The sequence below is a fragment of the Helianthus annuus genome, chromosome 5 (genome assembly GCF_002127325.2).
Source record: "Helianthus annuus cultivar XRQ/B chromosome 5, HanXRQr2.0-SUNRISE, whole genome shotgun sequence".
Taxonomy (NCBI): Eukaryota; Viridiplantae; Streptophyta; class Magnoliopsida; order Asterales; family Asteraceae; genus Helianthus; species Helianthus annuus.
In genome coordinates this window covers 80966300-80973972 of record NC_035437.2, presented here as the reverse complement: position 1 = coordinate 80973972, position 7673 = coordinate 80966300, and the positions used below count along the sequence as shown (strand labels likewise).

The 7673-nt window shown below is 41.7% G+C and overlaps 1 long non-coding RNA gene across 1 annotated transcript; it reads right to left on the bottom strand.

The window, feature by feature from the left end:
* Positions 1-944: 944 nt before the first annotated feature.
* On the bottom strand, positions 945-1358 carry LOC118492446. Its single transcript, XR_004893731.1, has 2 exons — positions 1313-1358; positions 945-1106 (listed from the first exon to the last, which is right to left on the bottom strand). It is a non-coding gene; the product is annotated as an uncharacterized LOC118492446 (long non-coding RNA).
* Between the last annotated feature and the right edge of the window lie 6315 nt (positions 1359-7673).

Sequence of the window (7673 nt, the reverse complement as noted above, 5' to 3'; positions counted from 1 at the left end):
AACTTGTGGATGTCGTCACGCGTGCAGTATTCCCTTTTGATAAGTTCTTTAAAATCGTTCCATGGGGTGGCGTTAGCAGCTGCCAACCCGAGAATCTGAACTTGCGCGTTCCACCAGGTTAGCGCGATTCCTTCCAAAGTACCAGTGGCGTACTTGACCCTGCGAGCCTCAGGGCATTCACACATCTCGAACACTGACTCGAGCTTCTCAAACCAATGGAGTAGTCCCACTGCTCCTTCTGTGCCACTGAATGTGCTTGGACGACAGTCCATGAAGTTCTTGAATGTGCAGACAGGTTGCTGTGCGGGTTGACCTATTGTGTACGAATAGGACAAAGTTTAAATACGAGAGTTGGTTTAGGAGTGTACGATCTAAAGATCCTAGTGCGAGTTAAGACTACAGGATATACCTCCTTCTTGTGCGGCTGCAAGTGCCGCAGCAACTTGTTCGTTAATGAGAGCCGTCAACTGGGCTTGAGTCATGTTAATTCGTCCAGACATGTTTCTTCAAAGTAAAAGTAGCGTAAGTGAGAATGGTTCGCGAGTAGTGAGATGACAGAAAAGTGTAAGCACGTAGGTGTTCTCAGGCAATAGGGTCATGTGTATCTAAGCGTACTTCGAGCAAAGTTCTATGTAATTCTAGCAAGCAGGTAATAAACATAAACCATATTACCTAGGATGTCGAGTCTTGCACTTGGAGCGAAGCATCGTTGTGGATCGTTGAGAGCACTGTTCTGGTTATAGTCTGGTCTTAATAAAACGTTTTCCCATATTAAAACCAAGTTCTCTATAACCAATGGCTCTGATACCAATCTGTCACACCCCCAAAATCCACCTGCGGAGTATCACCGCTTGGGAGCGTGACATGACCAGGATCAAGCCACCAATCATATCGAACATAGCATTTAATAATAAAAGTAGATAATGTAATTCATCACGACATGATTGATGTTCAAAACCAAACTTTGTTTAAGTAGCGGAAGCATGTAAGTAAACCCAACATAAATAATAATGTATGAAATGTCATATGTGTTTTATTAAGCATTCACGACCCATGCCCACAATGACCTGCTCCTCCTTGTGCAAGCTCCATAAGTACCTAAGGTCCTGCAAGGCATGCAGCAGAGAGTCAACAACTAGTTGAGCGAGTTCACAGAAAGTATGTGCATAGCAGTAATTTGTATGTTCATCTAGTGGGGGCTTCCCATGCATGTATGTATTAATGGTGGGGGTTTCCCATGGTCATATGTAGTACTAGTGGGGGATTCCCACGTTTATCCTTACTAATGGGGGCTTCCCATGTTTGTACTTACTAGACTATTTGCAACCATGTGTTCTTCTTAAACCGAGAACAGGAATACGTACTAGGTCACGTAGGATTTACGTGAGTGCCCTTCCCCGAGGACAGTGGTACGTGTGGGGTTTACGTAGGATTTACGTAAGTGTCCTTCCGACCCGGAAGACCGTAGTAGGTATGAGTTTATGTAGGTTTTACGTAAGTGTCCTCCTGACCCGGGAGACAATGGTAGATACTAGTTTACGTAGGTTTTACGTAAGTGTCCTGACTAACCTGAGGACGATGGTCTATAGTCTAATGTTGCGTAAGTACGAGTATTTATCCATCTTAAATATTCCAACCCAATTCCCAACCCGGGAATCCCATGCCTTGGCTGTGTGAACTCACCTTGGTTTGCTCGGCAGATACACAAAAAGGGTTTCTTGAACTATGAGTGGTCAACCACGTCCTAACAGGGTTACCATACAAGTCAGGTTTTGACTCAAATAATACTCGTATGTTTCACACAAGTTAGCACGTTACAGGCACGAATTGATCATGGTAAACACATAACAGTCAAACAAGGTGCGAGTAAAAATAAGCCCAACATATTGTGCGATCCATTGTAAACCCGGCCCAAACAGATAAGCAGTCCAACAGCCTACTCGGCCCAAATAACAACAATTAGGGATCTTGTGCGGTCTGGACGGACTTGTGCGATCCAATTAATCTTGTGTGATTCATTTGGGTTGTGCGATCCGACCAACCCAACCCAACATATACCCCGGCCCAACAGTTAAACAAACCCGATAACTTGTGCGATTCATAAATTCTTGTGCGACTGAGGCACCTTGTGCGATTGAACTTGTGTGTTTACTCTTGTGCGACTGAAGTCTCTTGTACGATCAAGAGACTTGTGTGAACAGATGTGCGATTGATATAAATGTCCCGGATTTCATGCCATTCGGTTGCACATTAACAGTTTCCAATTTTGTAACCAATTAACACAATCAATCAACATAATTCTAACTAATTTGTTACATACACTCGATCAAACAAGGTCTTTAGCATCTTATTCACATAAACCCTAATCATGTTCATAATCACAAACGATAATCAAGATACTTAAACATAACTAATTCAACGATACCCAACATGCAAACAACCCTAGTTCTTGTGTAACATAATCGATCAGTAGGATTATTCTAGCAATCATGTATCATCATATAATCACACACACAACATACGGCCGATTACATGCATTCATTCGGTTCTTAGATGAATATTATGGTATCCGATTTACATCAACATCATCACATAAACATCATTCAATCTATCGAACACTAAGCATCAATCATACAAGAATCAAGCAAAGATACAACACTAACCGATTTGAGAGAAGAACTAGATCAATTCAACCAGGAAGTCTTCGAGAGGTAGAGATGGTTGCCGTCGGGTTTGAGAGAATGAGAGAACTAGGGTTTGTAACTTGTGTGTGTTTTGGTAAAGTGTGAGATGTTTACAACATCTCATGTGTTAATCAGCTAGGGGGGATGGGCCGAACCCAACTTGGGCTGCCCTATGGATCCGCGTACAAATGTAAAGCCCGAGTGAGCCGAGTGGGCTTGTGCGGTCGTGTGTAATGTTGTGCGATCGGCTCATTCATATACATACATACATTTACACAAAGCACGTATCAAATATATCATTCACATAAATATTCACTTTTATAACAGTCACATATCGTACACATACGTTACATCAAAGTACAAAGATCGGTTTGGAAATACGAGTTGTCACATGGATCGTGGCACGATATTCGAGAAACAATCCTAACGGCTTTACTTTTCCTATAAATACCCCCCCCTGATGTAAAACCCACACAAATCTGATCAAAATGCTCTAAGTTGATGCCATTGCTTCATACCTGAGCTCTTTGATCTAGATTAGCATTCGGGGACCCTCCGTAAGTATTCTTTCGTTCTTTTATTCGCGTTTCGAGTCCGAAAGTCAACGTTTTGTTGACTTTCTGCATTGACCAGCCTATGGTCAACACGAAGTTCATGGAACTTCATAACGTGAGCGTGATCACGATGGTTATAGTCCGTAGTGACTATACCTACTGATTACCACGTTATCTAGGCTCAGTGACGAGTCGTAGTTTCGGCCAAAATGTGCATTCTTGCATATTTTGTAACCAAACTACTCGTGAGCATCAAAGCCGTTTGTTTTGGTGCCAAACCTGTTTTCTAAACTTAGTTAAGCATGTCCTAACATGCTTAGCTCGTCACTTTTAGTTTAGTGCATATATAGGGTCGTAAGGTAAGCGATCTAAACCATCGCTTATACTTTCGAACCCGACCCATTTGGTCGATCATTAGGATCCGACCAAACACCTTAGGTGACCATAGCTGTAACCTTCCGAGGTTATACCTTGTGGTCACGATGTTAGGCGTTCCAAACGCGTTATACGCGAACGACACGTTAAGGTAGCATAAGCTACCTAAACGGGTCGTAATGGGCCGTAAGCACTTAGGTTAAGTTTCATTTTAGTATGTAGGCTTCGTTAAACCATATCTCACGAGTCTCCACACTTGTTTGGTTTACGAACCCGCATACTATCCGATCCTTCCGATTTTGGTCCGGTATATTAATATAGCTACCTATTAGGTGCCGTTGATATTCCGTGATCTTTAGCATTATCTGGTTATTATACAAGAACTCCGAAGCAATCTCAGGTGAGTACATTGAACCCCTCTTTTACTGTTTTCCAAACTGTTTTGGGGTGAAACACATGTGCCTATCTGTTACTTTCATGCTTTCCTGTTTTCACATCATATACTTGCTATGTTCGATAGTACATATATAGTACATGATTTCATTGTGTTTATGCTATGTATGTCCATTGTGTGCATACTTAGCACATCACTTTACAAAACATTTCATGCTATGTATGCCCATTGTGTGCGTACTTAGTACATTGTTGTACATTACATTACATGCTATGTATGCCCATTGTGTGCGTACTTTTTTTTTGGGTAAAGGGTTACCCCGGTAAATTTTATAAATCACCAAATAAAAGAACAGGGTGTGCCAAAACACTGACACACACTACAATTCAAGACAACCACGACAAACAAAGCCCACAAAAACGACAACCAAAAAGCAAATAACAACCCGAAACAAAAAACACGACCACCTACAAACAATCTATCTAAAGACCCCCTTCGATATGCTTAACCCGGGTCTTCATTTAGCGCCCTTGCTGGTATCTGCCAGTTCGTCACAACTCGATTGTAATCCACATGCTTTTGAAGCTTGAAATCCATCAACCGAAGCCGGACCGTGTTTTTAATCTTCTCGGTAACCTGATTAACCGAACAATGAGTTCTGGTGAAGAGCCGGTTATTGCGTTCTTGCCAGATGAAATAAGCCGCAGCTGCTACCACCAACTTACACACCACACGATCTAATGTTTTTGAATTTGCGTGCTGATCCATCCACTCCGAAATAGAATCCCACGACCCACTCACATTGTCCATATCAACCATAGTCTTTACGTTCATCCAGACCTGTGAGGCAAAAACACAAGAGAAAAAGAGATGATCTCTTGAATCTCGACCATGCTGGCAAAGAGGACAACACATGAGCCTTAAATTAGTTTCACTACCCGCTTCCCATACTCGCAATCGATCCTGGGTTCTCAGCTTATTTTTTATAACCAACCAAAGGTGAAATGAGTGTCGAGGAATACACTGACTAAACCAAACCATATTCGCCCAAGTGCTAGGGGTGTCTCGGTTACGAATGCTGTGCCACACTTCCAACGAGCTAAACTGGCATCGATTACCCTCCGAATCCCTCCAAATCGTTAGGTCTTGTAGTTGAGGAGTAAGCATATCAAGTGTCAACCCAATCAAAACTGGATAGAGATCATACCAAGCTTGCGGCCATTTCCATTCACCATTTTCATCAAGTAATTCCGCAACCGAGGAACCGAGATTAAAGCCCGCATTTGCAATACGTCTTGGAGTTATCATCGACCTGAGAGGACTCAAGTGACACCAGTTATCACTCCAAGCATTCGTTTGCCTACCAGAACGAATGACTTTCCAAACGAATGGCCGAACAATGTTACGAATGGATAGAATCTTCCTCCACCCCCAACTCATACTACCCCTGCATTGAATCTCCCAGAAATTTTGATCCTTCACTTTATAATCATAGATCCATTGCACCCATAAAGACTTTCGTTTGACCAGGATGCTCCAAATATGATTAGTGATTAAGGCTTTGTTTACATCCCCAATTCGCCGGATTCCTAGGCCCCCCTCCTGTTTCGGAAGACAGACATCATTCCACGCAACCTTAGCCTTAACCTTACCAATATTACCTGCATTCCAAAGAAAGCGACGCAAACGTTTCTCCAGGTCATTAATGACACGAGCCGGAATAATAAAAACCGAAGCCCAATAGATATGCATGGCTGACAGGACCGAGTTGATAAGCTGAAGTCTTCCCGCGAAAGAAAGAGTTTTGGTCATCCAATTGTTGATCCTTTTGTCCATTCGTTCAACTAGGACTTTACAATGACTAGCAGACAATTTAGATGTGATCAACGGCACACCTAAATAACGAACAGGCAGAGAACCTTCCTGGAATGGCATAATATTTAAAATTTCCTGCCGAATATGCTGAGGAACATTACAGAAGAACACCGTGCTTTTAGCAAGATTCGGAACCAGCCCCGACATGCTCGTGAAATCCTCCAAAGCGGTCTTGATCTTGCTAACCGAGAAGGTACTTCCATGCACAAAAATAAACAAGTCATCTGCAAATGATACGTTTATTATTTTTTGTTTCTTACAGTGAGCATGGTATTGGAACGCCAAACTTGAACTAGCAGCCTTTTGGAGACCTAGAGTTAGCACCTCCATTACAAGAGTGAACAAATATGGGGACATCGGATCCCCTTGGCGCAAACCCCTCTTCCCTTTAAAGAACCCGTGTAGGTTGCCATTTATACTCAAAGAGTATGTTGCCGTAGTAACACACGCCATTATCCACTTCACCATTCTTCTATGCAAGCCAAAATGAATAAGAATCCTCTCCAAAAAAGACCAGCTCACTGAGTCATAAGCCTTTTGAATATCTATCTTGAAAGCACATCTAGGGGGCCTTTGTTTAAATGATAATTATGCATCAACTCTTGCGTTAAGAGAATATTGTCAGAAATCCGTCTACCTGGAACAAAAGCAGACTGATTAATGCTGACTAGCGCCTCCAAACTACCCTTCAATCTGTCCGTTATGATCTTACTAATACACTTATAGAGCACGTTGCAGCAAGAAATAGGGCGGTAATCCAAAACCGAATCCGGAGTTTCCACCTTGGGAATAAGAGCCAAGATAGTATGGTTAAGTTGTTTCGGCATTTGACCGTTTTCAAAAAAACTCCAAAACCGCATCTGTAATTTCATTACCCACTATCTCCCAGGCATGCTTAAAAAAAGCTGAAGTATACCCGTCAGGACCAGGCGCTTTAGTTTCACTTATGCTGAACATAGCCTTTTTCACCTCTTCACGAGTAACTTGTCTTACCATATTATTCGCATCATTCTGGCTTACCACATTAGTGAAAACATCAGAAGTGTAAATGTTCAACACCTGATCCTCCGTGCCCAAAAAAATCGAATAATGATTGACAAGAGCAGCCACCGCGTCCTCACCTTCAAACCGATTTCCTGCTACATCTCGAATGCAATGAATTTTACTACGGTAATTTCTGCATTTGACTGAGTTGTGAAAGAAAGCCGTATTCGAATCCCCATTGTGTGCGTACTTAGTACATTGCTTTACATTACATGCTATGTATGCCCATTGTGTGCGTACTTAGTATATTGTTTTACATTGCATTTCTGTTGCATATGCTCATCCAGCATGTGAACACATTATACTACATTTTGAACCGTTGTAACCATTTGACTATGTGAACCGTCTTAACCCTTCGATTATATGAACCGTTTGTAACCATTGAACCGTGTAAACCAGTTGTATCCGTTGACATGATTTACATTTGACATTAGACACTTGACTATACATAAACATTTCCACAATTGTTAAACATTTCATTCTGATGGTTTGGTTTGAGTAAGTGATTAAGTAACGGGGCGTGTGTAATATAATACAAGCATGGTGGATACGCCGCTGGTACTTCCTATATATAAGTGTTTGTATGGTATTACATATCGTAGCGTTATTTGAATCATTTCAATTTGATACATATGACATTTTATACAAATAACACACTTTTCCCGAAACATTGTTTTACAAACGACTTATCTTATACAGACCCATTTTACATGGTTATCCGTTTAACCATACAGTGTTCTCTTATTT